Here is a 14,902-nt window from a genome sequence, read left to right as displayed (position 1 = left end):
TGCTAAGGTGGGAAACAGTCTCCTGTTCTTCCTGCACCTTTCCAGGCACCAGGGACTGGTCCGGACATGGTGGCACCTTCTTCCTGTGCAGCAAACCAGTGTGAGGAGGTGACACCATGGCCAGGCAACAGCTGTGAGGCCCAGGAGCAGCACTGGTTCTGCTGCTGGAGTCACTTGGAAGGAGGTGACATGGTCTCAGCATCCCCACAAGAACCGGACACTCCTTGCCTTGTCCAGCATCAAGCAGCATCCTTCTGTTGTGTCTCTCCTGTGAGCATCACCCTGGACCTTCATCTCCAAGAAGTGAACAAGGAGCAGATCTGCTTGACAAGAGCTCTCTGTCCACCTATTCCCTTTCTCTTTAGCCCTAGAAGGACCCTGACACACTCCTAAGCTCAGGCATACCCAGCAGTGGAAGATCAGTGCTCAGCACTGCCTTTCAGTGCCGCTCGGAGGCAACCTTACCTCCTGCTCAGCATCTCCTTGGCCTTCAGGCAGCTTTCAAAGCTCACAGCTAGGCAACACTGAGCCATGGGAACCTCCCACTCCCACTTTCTCCCTTAATATTTCCACAGCGAGTCACTCTCCATCCTTTCAGGGCTCTCAAATCGATTATTTTTACATTTGCAGTGGATTCCCTGGCCTTGTTACTAATGAAAACCTCCAGGAAGGCTCCTCAAACACAGCTTTGACTTTCTGCCCAGGACCTGTGGACAAGGGGGAAAATAATAAATAAGGCAATATTAATAAAGCAGGAGGTTTCTATTAAGTCTGAGGGACTGGATGCTCTGGCGTTCTTGGATGCTGAAATCCTCTAGTGCAGGATAAATCTTATACACTTCATTTTCCCAATCTCTCCTTCGATATATTTCAAGAGAACGTTGCTGGTATCGGAGTAAATAATGTCCTAGCTGCAAACGGGGGGTCCGCAGCGGTGTGGGGTCAGCCTGGGGGCTGTGGCATCCTCCACTGTGGTCTGCTCACGGGCTCAGTCCTCTCCTTGTAATCAGGGGGTTGAGCTCAGTGTTTAATTAGCCTCAAACACAAATAACATACAAGCCAATGCAAGTAACAAGCAACCCCTCAGAGGCTGGGGAAGGAAGTGCCTGAGCTAACGCTATGGAGATGTGCACTGAAGTCCCAAGCTATGCAGATCACTGAGCTCCATAACCAACCCCACCTCGGTGGGACCAAACCTCCCCCAGCCCTCTTTCCCTTTTAGCAGCATGCATTTCCCATCTGCCTGCAAAGGGACCTCTCCTTCTGTGGGCTCTGCTGCCTCCTTTGCACAGCACCTGCTTTATTCTACCTCTCTGCTCCTCCTAAGGATTCCAGAGTTCCCTGGTAAAAGCTGTTATCCTGAAGCGTGCATGCCAGCGTTTGCCTCACAAAGAAAAGGGGGCAAGTCCATGGGGTCCTGCGAGCCCAGGGTCAGGCAGGGAGATGGCTTCCCTTTGCTTTTATGCTTTTCCCTGCTTCACAGAGCACGTTGAACGTGAGCTAAATGCAGCACCATCAATGCAGGTGGGTAAGGGGGGGGTTGCTTGTGTCTTGTTTCAGCACCAACAGCTCACACGCAGGGACCAGTCTGCGATGGATGCTACAAGCATGGATGCAAAGGTCACCTTTTATCTGTATCTTGGCACCTCTTTCACCTTGGATTGCTGGGCATTGCTAGAGATGGGGCTGCTGTGCTCATAGAAGACACGAGGAACTGCTCATTGCCTTGGGCCGCTTTGAGGGGTAAATACTTTGCTGACTATAGACATAACCTTCCTAAGGAGCAGGAGCTTGCATGTTCTTCACAGTCACTCAAGCCGGTGGTTTTAACCCAGCAGGACTCTGAGGTGTTGCTATGACACAAATGCTGATGCTTTCTGATAGCACCAGAGGTACCTTCCTCCTGCCTGAAAAGTGCCAGGCCAGTCCCAGGCTGCAGAGGCAGCAGAGTTCAGCCAGCATCAGGCAGGAGCTCACAGCATCCCAATGCTGACATGCACATAACCCAAGCTCCCTGCAATAAGTGCTAAATGAGGGAAGGGGATGGCACCGATTCAAATTAATAAGGTCCAGTGTAGCTTATAAGGCAGTTGAGGGGCTTGAGAAGCCAACAGTGAAGGGCTCTGGCCCAGAACTGGGAATGTAGGGCTGGAAAACACCATTTGGATGTGAGGCACCAATCCACTGGCAGTTCTGAGTAGCCAAAAGAGGGATATTTTGGACTCTTCATCCAGCTCAGAGGCCACTTTGTCTGCAAGCACATCCCAACCCTCTCTATAAGATCAAGATACACGAGTCACAGAACAGATTCATATCTCACTATGAAAGCCACAGTGGCCCTGCCTCAGAATGCGCTGTGTTTGTCCTATGTTACACCCAGAACCCAAGGTGTAATTGTTGGATACGAAGGTTAGGAAGGCCATCGTCTCCAGCTGAAGTTTCCTCTGGTGGAAAGATGCATCCAGGAACAGTGCCGGAATGGGCAGCTGTGGCTTTTGGATGGAGATTCGAGGGCTGGAGCAGCATGGATCTGAACCATTCCTAGGGCTGCCAAAATTGCAATAGGTTCTCACTGTCCTTTGCTTGTCCAGAACTGGGAGAGCCAAGAACTGAGTCTGGAAGCACTGCTGTGCACAAAGCACTTGGCTTTTGGGATGGATTGATAGTTGCTGTGATTTAAGATGCTGTGTGTCTTCACACGTATAGTTGGTAAAGCTCCCCTTCATTTTCCCAGTAGCCAAACATAAATCATGTCCAGAGCCCTATTCCATCCACCCTTACAGCAACCTATCCTACTGCTAATGAAGTGCAAAGGTCACAGCATCTTCCTAACACTCATCTTCTGTGCCCTCCACCTTACTTGATCCATCACAGGTCAAACTCAATGTTACCTGGATGAAACACACAGCCTGCTCCTCTCGGAGATAAGGGTCCAGGGATGATGCTGTGAACAATTCACATCCTTGGTGTCTCCATCTGGCTCATGAAACAGGTCCTTGAGCTGATGATGCAGCTTTGGGGCTGGGAAAGCATCACACCACATCCATGAAGTGGCTCACCAGGTAGGGCCAACAGACGTTTCCTCCCCGCAGGATGTGCTGCTGGAAGCCCTGGGAGGAGCTGGGTATAGGATCACTCCATCTCCATCCCCCTAAAGCAGTTTAATAGGTCCCAGCAGGACTCATTCACGTATAAGCATGTGAATTTAGGGGAAGGGGCAGAGAGAGGGTAACTCCCTGCGAGTGGCCAGATGCAATAAATGCAGTCACTAACCACTTTTCAGAATACACACATAATAATATGTGGGATTTGTATTTTTACCACCCCAGTGGGATTTTGGCAAGTCAATCAGATTTTCCCACCCTGACCCAAATAAACGTTCAGGAGTGGAAATAACAGATTGCTTTTGCCTGGAATAACCATGTGCTCGTTCCAGGGGGATCTCGTCTGAGCGATCCTTGCTTCTCTGGACCACTTAGACCTCAAAAAGCTTTCCCCTTTTGTCCCCCTCGATAAGGACCCACTCACATTGGGTCTGCTCCAAATTCCATCAAAGTGGGTGGGAAGTCTCCATCTGGCTCATGTTAGCAATCCCACAGCCATTAAAATACCCCAAAGGATGGATGGTAGAACCTGAGCTATTCTGGCCTCCTCGGAAAACTCTTTGCCCATGTTTCAGACCTGATCCCTGGGATGTCCCTCCATTAGGAATGGACACAGGGGAGTGATCCACGGGAAAGGGGCCCTCAGTCACTCTTCCTCCCATAGTAGGATACCTTTAAGGTCACGGGCCCCCCAGCTGCCACAATAGTCATATACAGTTATTTGTATGGCTATGACAGTGGCCTCCTGATGTCATGAGCTACATCATCTCCTTCCATTCCTTCCTTTCCATATACCAAAACCAAACCACTCTCCTCCTCCCTAAGCCCTTCACATGAAGCAAAGATTGATAATGAGAGAAAAATTAGGATTCTTACATACCGAAGGATATAAGGTTATATTTGCTTTAGGATTAGAAGGATCTGTTTGCTTTACAATTAAAAGGATGTAAGAATCCTACTCATAAAAACACCCTCTGTTAAGGATTAAATGATATAAGGATATACCTGCTTTAGAATGAAAGCAAAATTAGGATTTTTATACCCTAAACCACTCTCCTCCTCCCTCAGCTGCTCCATCGGGAGCAAAGGTTGAGAATGAAAGCGACATTAGGGAACACCAGGATTTTCCATCTTCCAAAGGCACTTTGAATTGGGTGTGCACAGCGTGCAGTGGTCTGGCCTGAAGCTTCCATGTCCTGACACATGGCACATACCTGCATGTTCATTAGGACTTTCCCCTTGCTGCTTCTCATGCTATCTGAAGACATCAAGTCCCAAAATTGTAGTGGAACTGTTTTTCCCTTGTCCTATTACTGCAATCAAGTTCCTCCCTGGTGCTTCTGGAGTAGGTATTTCCCTCCTCCAAGGGTATGGGCTTACTCCAAGCATGGTGTACTCTAAGGATGGGCTTACTAGGATGACCAATGGCTTTCTGAAAACTAAGGTGGTTGGGATGTGTGGTCCCATGGTAAAAAGTTGCCTTCGGTTGTTACCTCTTCAAACCTGCGCTGTACCTGGGCACATAGAGCACTGAAACCTTCAGGAGCTCTATGGGCTTCAAAGCCCTTGTTGTGGTCAAGATTAAAGAACAGAAATGGTTGGGTCTGCAGTGTGTGGAGACCTCAGGTGGTTCATCTCGGGCTGGTGGTCCCCTGCCACCCGCAGCTGCTGCTGAAGGATCATCATCTCAGTTCAGGTTCCACAACCCCGACACCAGAACAGCTGTCAGCCCCTTTCTCGCCCTGGATCGATGGTGTCCCAATCTCTGCGTTCGATGGCATAAATTATGTATCTCTAATTGGATCGGATGCTTCCTTGGTCCCAGTGAATCAATTAATGAGTATTTGCCATCGGAGCTCTTGGTGCCCTCCAGAGAGACTTGTCACAGCAACACCAGTGGAAACTGGTGCTGGAAAGGTTGGGAGGAGGAGGAAGAACTCTTGGGGGCTCTTTCTTTGGAGGACAGGCTTAGTTGCAATGGATGTCAGGCACCTGATCTGGGAGGAGGGGCTTAAAACCTTTATTCTTATTGCAAGGCTTTTCCTTGGAAGCCAAAGCTCCTCGAGATCCATGTGGAGAAGTCTTAAGTCAGCATCATTCACTCTACCTCTCCATCACCTTCCTCTTCTGCTGCTTATAAACAGTTATCCTGCTATTATAACCTCAAGCTGCTTTTCATTTGTCCTGCAACTCTTTTAACATGCTTGGGGTGGATGAGCAGGACAAGGATACCCTCACGCTGACACACTCTTGGGTAGCAGTGATCCTCTGCATGCCAGAAGCTGCCTTCAGCAGTGAAGGATCTATGAGGGCTTAAACGTTCTCAAGTCCTGACCAGATTTAAGCATGTGTTAATGGTTTAAAGGAGCAACCCACTAGAGAAAGTCTCATTTGTCAGGAGCAGTTCCTCTAAGTTTCATCATAACTGAATTAAGGCAACCCAGAACGGAGCAAGTTAGAGCATAGACAGGAGCACTGATGGATGGTTTGCACTGCCTGCTAAAATGGTCCTTTGAAAGCTCCTTGAGCTGAGGCTCTGCAGATCAGCGTCAGCGATTCCTGAGGAGAAGCAGGGCAGCCTGAAGAAGGCTGAGCTGGATTTCTGACCTATTGTGCAGAGCCACACATCAACACAATGCCTGGCAATAACGCTCCTCATCCCCCAGATCATCCATGTCCCATAGGAACTCAAACCATGGGCTGCCACGGACTGTGATGAATGGCGAGACTCAGGTATCACCTTCAGAAGCACAGCACAGCTTCTGGAACTGCATACTTCAGATAGAAGAAAATCCACCACCATTGCAGGTCCAGATCTTTATAATTCAGAGCTTTTGAGCATTTTTAGCTACAAGACCACAGAATACCCTCACAGCCCCAGTGTACACTATTCCTGCATCCTGGATAATATAAATGGCCTCTAAAAAGCAAAGCAGTGCTTCTGACAAACTCCTTAATGCTGCTGCAACTGCTCAACATGAGAATCAGCAAATATAATACAAAGAGATGTTCCTCTGAGCTACAAGCAAGGAGGGCCATGGAGTTGAGGTACTAACCAGCCCAGGCAGGGAACCAAGTCAGTGAGTCACTCCTAAAGTTATCCACAAGTTCTGTTCCTTATTCCTCAGGAAACCGAGGAAGATGAGGCTCTTTCAGGGTAGAGCAGGTCTCCGTGCAAGGCTGGATAAAGGGCAGAAAGTTCCTACCCCAGTCTGGGGTCATTATGTATCAAAGTATTTTGGTATGAATGTGTTGAGACTAGCCAGCTTGGGAGTATTTTAATATAGGAAATGGGGTCTTTGTCCTGCATCATGGCAAGCACAGCAGTGACATGCATTAAACTTGGTGTGCCATGCAGGGAGCTATGCCCACAGTCATAGAATGGGTTGGGTTGGAAAGGGCCTCAAGATCATCCAGTTCCAGCCCTGTCATAGGCAGGGATACCTCACACTAGACCATGTCACCCAAGGCTCTGTCCAACCTGGCCTTGGACACTGCCAGGGATGGGGCAGCCACAGCTTCTCTGGGCACCCTGTGCCAGAGCCTCAGCACCCTCACAGGGAAGAGCTTCTGCCTTAAATCCAACCTAAATCTCCCCTGTTTCAGTTTGAACCCATCAGCCCTTGTCCTATCGCTACAGCCCCTGATGAAGAGCCCCTCTTCAGCATCCCTGTAACTCCCCTTCAGACACTGGAAGCTGTTCTGAGGTCTCCACGCAGCTTCTCTTCTCCAGGCTGAACAGCCCCAGCTTTCTCAGCCTGTCTTCGTATGCAAAAGACTTGGAATAGGCAAGAAAAAAGGGAAGAAACTCACCCAAAACCACATGGCTGGACAGGCCTGGGACCTGCTGATATCAGTGACTGATGTCCTCACCAACTTGAGGCAAGTGCCTGCATCTCATGTTTATGGTTCCTACAGAGCATCAGCACAGAGCAACACCCAGAAGGGCAAAGATATTATTCTCCCCATGGGAGAGTATTTTCTCTGTCCCACCATAAGGCTTTTTAGCCCCTACACCAGCCTTCTCCATGCTGATTTCCAGCAGATGTTGTGCTAATCAAGAACAATGTAATCTCAGTGCCTTAATATAGTGCTGGGGTGCGATAAGTCTGAAATTGCTGTCATCATTAGTGTGAGGACGATCTGGTCATTGTTCAGAACTGTCCTCCTCTGATGATTACGTGAAGGGGAATGTATTCTCTTCTATCTACTCCCACTCTGCTTCCAAATTTAAAACTATTCAGGCTTTAGATGCTTCTATTTTTCTAAAGCCTTAATAAGAGGCCAGGATGCAGATGTTCCAATAAGGCCATGGCAGATTAGAAGTGGAGAAGCAATATTAAGCTCTACCAAGGATGCCAAACTCAGCTCTGTCTGTAGAAGTGGAGTAACAGTCAGAAAAGGGCTGCAGTACTTCAGCTAAACTAGCTACTACCACCATGTGCTGGTGAGGGCAGAGTAGATGTCTTACAGCTCAAGCAAATATTGCAACTTAAAGCTGAAAGCCCCAAGATTAAACACAGGACTTCTGGGGTGGCTTGGTGTCTACATTGGCATAACCAAACTGAGATCAGAGGATGATCCTGGTTTGGGTTGAAACAGTAAAGACATCCTCACAGTAAAGAGTCTAACCTAAATTTCCCCTGTTAAAGTTTAAACCCCATCACCCCTTGTCCTATTGCTACAGTCCCTCGTGAAGCTCAGCACTTCCTCACTCAGCAGGGACAGGTCCATGCCTACCAGCATTCACCAGCTTCAATCTTTCAAAGGTGAGAAGCCATTAAAACATGTACACAGCTACTGATGCCCCATTTCATCCTCCCAGAGAACCTCAGAAGGCATATCCATCTGCAAGTAGCCCTCAGGTACATTCCCCTTCTTCTGCATCTTCATGTGTACATCACCACATGAAATCCTTATTAGTTCTCATTCCAAACTCCAGAGCTTTCCAGAACAGCATGCCTGTTATTCTGGAAACCAGCTATTAAAAATCTCACTGTCCAGGCTTGCTTCTGCACTTCCAGCTTTGCCAGCAGCCATTCTGCACTGGTAAAGCTGGCAAGGATGAGGGAGAAGCCAGCAAACAGAGCTTAGAAATGCCTCTGTTACCCAGGGACAAAAGGCAAGTGGAGATTCATCTAAGTTATACAGTCCTAGGGGCTGGGGAAATGGTAGCTGCGCTCCTTCTCTTCCAGACTCTCCTGGACAGCTAAATCCCACTCTAAGCTTATGAAATACTGCCTGCTCTTTATTTATACACCTGATGTATTTGCTGATGGCCAGAACCGACGTCTCCGTGGTTCCCTCTTTCCACCCCTGCAGCCTTTGGATCTGGACGCAGCCCTGATAGAGCAGATGAGAACACAATGGTAACTCAATCTGGCTTGTTCGGTGTAAAATGTAATAAAAAGGGGGCCCAGAGCCCGAGCCTATAAATTTTCCACCAGCACCGTGCCTGTCACCCTGCTCACACCTTCCTCCTGCATCTCCTCCCTGCTCTGCCTGGTCCCATCTCTGCTGCCACTTTGTTTTGCTGATGCAGGCATTTCAAAGGAGCTGATCCAATGGGCTTTAATTCAATGGCAAGGGGAAGGTGACTTAAGGGAAAGGTAGGAAATAGGATAGACTTTAGGTGACTAAAGGGAGGCACGTCTGATACACACAACAGGCTCTGCTGTGCTCCATGCAGACAGAGCAGCCTGGTAGCACTCATCCCCAGCTTGTGTGCAGCACACGAACCACCACCATAAGAAGCTAATTACAGCTTAACTAATGGCTTCCTTATTTACTGGAGCATAAAGCCCCATATGCATTACGTACTGTCCCCACTTCCCAGGCTCACCTGGGTCTGCTTTTGACCAGCTTGTAAATAGAGTGACGTGAAGAACAGACCTTACCTGCTGCCATCTCCACATCCTTCATGCTCATACCGTGCTATCCATTTTCATCTTCCTTGTCTAGAAAGAAATCAATACCACGTCAGTTCACACCTTGTCCTGACTGTGCGTTGTCATCTGAAGTAGCTGGTGGCCAGTGGGGAGGAAGCACGGGCTGGAGGCTGGCATGCTCATTTGGGATGTGGGATATCGTGGCTCAATTCCCCAGGCTGCCACAAGCAACTGCTGTGACCTTCTGCAGGTTGGGAGGTTGCTAATGGCATTTGTAGTGCAACAGCCCAGCTCCTTGGATAAGACCCGGTGCCACCCCACAACCTAAGATAGGAGAAGAAGGGCCTTTATGAGGGCTTAGCAAATAGGGATAGAGGTTGGAGCTCCAAGTGGGATATGGGCTTTGCAGAAAACTCTCCCAACATGAGTTTCTGCAGCAGAGACTTCCATCTCCAACTGGAAAAATAAAAACAAATCCATTGGAAACCCCCACAACTTTTATCTAGAACAGATGGTTTTGTTAGTTTGAAGTTTTCCTGGCAGATAAACACGAGGGAAGAGGGATGACGCTGCTTATTTTAGTCATTTGAGTTACACAGCAGGAGAGTTAAGGGCTGGGGGACCCCAGATAAATACTGGGGCAGAGATAGAGACTCCACATCACACCTCCACTGTAAGCACCCCTTGCTCAGCTCCCTGATACCTCCCTCACATCCTTGTGCTGCCTGAAATCCCTCTGGCAGAGCATCCCAGCCTCCAGGGGCAGAGACACGGACCCCATCCTGCACCCCGGGAGCTAGCGGGGACAGACCCAACACCAGCCTTGCAGAGATGGAGGATACCTCTCCTTCCCCTCCATCCCCACCAGCCAGGGCTCCTGCATTGGTTACCCAAATCCTGCAGGTCTCCTTTGCAGGTCACTGGCTGCAAACAGCACTCAGAGGCAGGAGCTGCTCCACCTCCAACCAGCAATGAGGAAAGGGAGAAAACACAGCCCTACTCATCATCCCTTCCCTTTATAAGACTCCTCCTGCAGCCGTGGCAGAGATCCAGGGCTGGGATGCACTGCACCTGCACCAGAGCTGTTATCTGTGCCCAGGCACAGCTGTAATGAGGGAGGGAGGGAGACTGAATGTCCCCAGTCACATCATCTCTATTGCTTTGTTTTCAACCACCCCATGACGCACGCTGCAATAAATAGGCAGACAAATAGCTGTTTCGAAACGTGATCTCCACAAGCTGTCTTGAAAAGAAGTTATCTCAGCGGAACGTTAGCTGGAATTACCTCTGTTCCTCACTCCTCTGCTGCTTCCCTCGCTGGAAAAGCCCTGAGCCAGCACCTTCTGATTTATGGTGCTCAAAAACACAGCTCAGAGGCACGAGGGGAGCTGGTTTGAAAATGCTTTGTTTATAGAGACATGGATGTCAAAGTGGGTTCAGCCCCAAATTTTACCTCCAGCATGACGAAAACTATACTACTGGGTACGTGTCTTCCAGAGTCAAAATATCTGTTACCACCTAGAGAAGCCAGGCTGTACATGACAATACCGGGACCCCCTCCATCCCTCTTGGCCATTCCCATCTTGCAAAGAGTGGGACAATACTTGGGTCTCGTGAGACCTCACTTGCAGCATTGTGTGCAGTTCTGGTGTCCTCCACACGAAAAGGACATGGAACTGTTGGAACAAGTCCAGAGGAGGCCACGAGGATGATCAGGGGCTGGAGCACCTCCCATATGATGATAGGCTGAGGAAGTTGGGGCTGTTCAGCCTGGAGAAGAGAAGGCTGCATGGAGACCTCAGAGCAGCTTCCAGTGTCTGAAGGGGGCCTATAGGGATGCTGGGGAGGGACTCTTCATTAGGGACTGTAGTGACAGGGCAAGGGGTAACGGGTTAAAACTTAAACAGGGGAAGTTTAGATTGGATATAAGGAGGAAATTCTTTCCTGTGAGGGTGCTGAGGCACTGGAATGGGTTGCCCAGGGAGGTTGTGAATGCTCCATCCCTGGCAGTGTTCAAGGCCAGGTTGGACAGAGCCTTGGGTGAGATGGTTTAATGTGAGGTGTCCCTGCCCACGGCAGGGGGGTTGGAACTGGATGATCTTAAGGTCCCTTCCAACCCTAACTATTCTATGACTCCCTCCATCCCTCTTAGCATCCCCATCTTGCGAAGAGCGGTGCAGAGCACGCCGGCGTGCCTCTGGAAGCCCATTACTGTTTTATGGAGGTCACCCTCACCTAATTATGCCACTGTTCCTCCCAGCCCCAGCCTGACCCTGCCTGATCCTGAAACGGATTAACATGTCTTGGTCACTTGAGCGTGTGGTGTGTGTCTGCTCCGGGAGGGCAGCGGCTGCAGGGCTGCCCGTATCTCAATGTTATTTTGACCTCGGCCGTTTCTTTCCGTGGCGAGTCCTTCGCAGACCTGTTGAATGGGGCTTTCATTTCGCTGACCCCCGGGGTCATCTGTTTTCGGAGCATGAAATATGGCTGCCGGTGGACAGGAGGGAAGAGATAAACTTCACTGAGGAGCCTTAACAGGCCAATGAGCCGTGACTAATGATGATTGTGGTTTGTCTTTCCAGGGCATAATTTATTGGGCTGCTGACCACTTAGTGCACCGGTTGGGGAATTAACTCCTTCGGGTGCAGGCTCGCGGGGCTCTGCCCAGGAGGGGTTTGTCTCTCATTGCTCATCCTTCTATTATTGCAGGGGGAATGAGCATTTCTTCCCTCATTTTTCCCTCACATGAGTCTTCCTGGTTGCTTTCATAGAATGGTTTGGGTTGGAAAGGACCTTAAGATCATCCAGTTCCAACCCCCCTACAACAGGCAAGGACATCTCACACTAGACCGTGTCACCCAAGGCTCTGTCCAACCTGGCCTTGAACACTGCCAGGGATTAGACATTCACCACATCTCTGGGCAACCCATTCCAGTGCCTCAGCACCCTCATAGTAAAGGATTTCTTCCTTCTATCTAACCTGAGCCTCCCATGTTTCAGCTCATGACTTCATCCCCCCCAAAAAATGGCTCTTACAGCTCTTCCCCAATCATATCTCCTATTGCAATATGTGTTCCCCCAACCACTTCTTGCAGCCAGAAAAGGAGCCCTGAAGCACAGCGACCCTTTTAGGTGAGGGACCCGGCTGGCAGACGACTGACGCGAGCCACAGCTGCCCCAACAAGGGAGCTCCGTGTCAAACACTGCTCTTACATCTTCATCACGGGGCTCTCTCAAAGGCCTGCAGCTTTCTCCTGGGAGGAAAGCCCGAGCCCGACAGCACGTTCCTGGTCACGCTGCCATCCATCTCTGTCAGCCCATGGTGAGATGGGGAGGGAAGGACCAGGATGCTCCCTCCCGGCTGCAGTGCTGGCAGCCTGGAGAAGGATGGCAGCAGCCCCATGGCCTATGCAAAAGCAGGGTCAGTGCTAGGATCTGAGCCCTGATTTCACCTGGGTTTTGGCTTTCTCTTAGCATTCTCCTGTGGAAGGTTTGATTGCAAAAGGTTGGGTTTGTTACGGTGGGCAGCATGGGGAGAGGCTGACACCACAAGGAGCTCATTGGAAATAACTCATTTCATGAACATCAGTGTTTGTGGTGGACCTGTGTCTTCTCCATTGCCCTAAAAGGCTGATGGGGAAAAGAGCACAGGTTGTAGGAGTGTCCTACAGCCTTTATTTCAATGGCCAAATTCTGCCTCTGTCTGCATTGTTTCCCTGCCCACTGAGCTCAGCCCCATCACTCAGTTTGAAAGTGCCTCAGTTTCCCCACCTGAAAACACAGGGCAGGGGGAGGATGCTAACACTGACTGTCCATGCAGTGTGTTTGGAGATCAGTGGGGTGAAAAGGACCTGACACGTTCTGGGGAAGGAATCTGGTGCAGAGAAAGCAGCTCCCTGCACCCCACACTTGTCTGGGTGCTGATGCAGAGCCACCCATCATGGAGCAGTGCAGGGGCAGAGGGGACTGTGGAAATCACAGGTTTGGTAAGAGTCCTGAAAGAGACATTTTCAAAGCAGAGTGAATTGATTCAGTTATCAGTCAAGTTGTATTTAAAACACTGACCCCATCACTTGGAATGAGAGCAGTCTCCTTTAGACAACCCCCCTTGAAAGCACAGGAAAGAAGATATCAGAAAGTCTTAAAAGATATCAGAAAGAGTCCCCCAAGGGCTCTCACAGGTCCAAATCTACTTCACTCTTTAAAAACCTGGAAGTATTTACATATTAGGAGCCACTCACAGCCAGAGAATCTCCCTGTCTTTGAAGGCAGGGAGCTATTTCTGCAACAGCAGTGCCCACCAGTGGGTGTCCTTTAGGATATGGGGACTTCAGGAGGGCCAAAAACCACAGGGATGGAAGGCATGATGAGTCCACAGTGGCTGGCTGGGACACAGAAAGGAGATGGATTGGTGGCATGACCACAGGTACCCCTGCATCCCTTAGCATTAGGCTTTCCTGCCCTTCAGAGCAAGGTTTGAGAAGGACTTTGGACATTTGGGCTGGACAAGGCATCAGCCTCAGGCCCTTATGTGCAATAAGAGCATTGGCATAGCCTAGGTCTGAGCTGCAATACTTGCACAACCATGTGCACTAACACACCACGCAGCTCAATCACACTATAACTCATTACTAGCCCCTTAGAGGAGATATCCCCATCCTGTCCAGGCTGGCTGAAGGGTTCTGGGGCGGCACAGGAGGACTGCAGCTCCTCCAATAGTCACCTAAAAGAAGATTTCACTGGAAACTGGGAGGCTTCACTATCCAAAACCCAGAGCAGCGTGAGCTCCTAACTCAGGTGAGGGGTCTGTGAGTGCTGAAGCTTGCTCTGTAGTTAGATGGGTTTGGCAGAAGGAGTCTTAGAAAGAAAAGTTTTTACATTGATGTTGCTGGGAGAAATAAGCAGTAAAAAGGAACTGCAGGTAGAGACTAGGGCGCATAGCTTCAGGTTTGCAGACTTATATTCACTTAACTGCTTATAAAAACCTAAAATGGTATCAGATTTATTTATTTCTCTCCATATTTCCTGCAGAAAGAAAAGATATTTGGAAAGAAAGGCATGAAAAGCCTCCTTCCCTGCCACTGCAGCACACTGGCACCTCCTGGGCTGCCTTCCCAGCGCTGTCCAACCCGACATTCCACCTCCTGTTTGATCTCCCCTCGCAAGAGACCTTCCTCTGACTGTTATTGTTATCACTAAGTGGTGCCCAGAGAGGAGAGACAAAGTCACACTGATGGGCTCTTTTCCTCCCAGGTGGAGGACCACACACGAGCACGGCAGCAGCACAGAGCAACCTGCGCCCCGTGAGGGAGGAGATGGGGAAGATGCACAAGATGTGTGAGAGGTGGCAGGAGACGTGGAAATAAAGATGTGAGAAACGTGAGACTGAGGCAGCAGAGAGGAGAAAAGAAAGGGAGGATAAAGGGCTGGAAGCAAGGCAGGCTGAGAGAGTGAGCTCACCGCATCCCACGGTAGATGCAGACCTTTAGGGCTCTGCAGCCACAGTGATTAGCCAAGACATGATCCAGCCTTCGCTGGCCTGATGCAGGGTAAGAGGTCAGCAGCAGGCTGATAAAGCAGAGTATCTTCAGCTCCTCCTGGGGGGTGAGGCAGCTAAAATGCAACTGCAAAGGTCTCTGAGCAAACAGCCTTGCAGTGCCCAAAAAGCATCAGTACCCACTGGGATCAGCTCTGCCTTTGCACCCCAAAACGGGCCCATGGGGATGTGGATGCAGATAAGTCTTGCAAAGAAAAAAGGCAGCTGTTTCTTCCTGTTTTGCTCAGATGATGCTGTCAGAGAGCTTAATTTGGGGAGGGGGGAAATGGTGCAACTCTGTCCTTTTGAAGTGGTATTGTTACCTGCTGTCACGAAACCTTAATGGATGGGAAGATGGCTCTTGGCTGGGCTGA

At 49.7% G+C, this 14,902-nt stretch overlaps 1 long non-coding RNA gene across 2 annotated transcripts; it reads right to left on the bottom strand.

Moving 5' to 3' along the window:
* Positions 1 to 276: 276 nt before the first annotated feature.
* On the bottom strand, positions 277 to 9,969 carry LOC133275614 (uncharacterized). 2 transcript variants are annotated; one of them, XR_009745625.1, is made up of 3 exons: positions 9,883 to 9,969; positions 9,002 to 9,316; positions 277 to 707 (listed from the first exon to the last, which is right to left on the bottom strand). It is a non-coding gene; the product is annotated as an uncharacterized LOC133275614 (long non-coding RNA). The 2 variants fall into 2 exon arrangements; XR_009745626.1 differs by having other exon boundaries at positions 9,095 to 9,316.
* Positions 9,970 to 14,902: the final 4,933 nt, after the last annotated feature.

This window comes from Pezoporus flaviventris, unplaced genomic scaffold (genome assembly GCF_033815535.1).
Source record: "Pezoporus flaviventris isolate CSIRO_AGI_PZ_B2104156 unplaced genomic scaffold, CSIRO_AGI_Pfla_v1 ptg000041l, whole genome shotgun sequence".
NCBI lineage: Eukaryota > Metazoa > Chordata > Aves > Psittaciformes > Psittacidae > Pezoporus > Pezoporus flaviventris.
The sequence above is the reverse complement of the archived record's forward strand: the minus strand, read 5'-3'. Positions and strand labels throughout refer to the sequence as shown.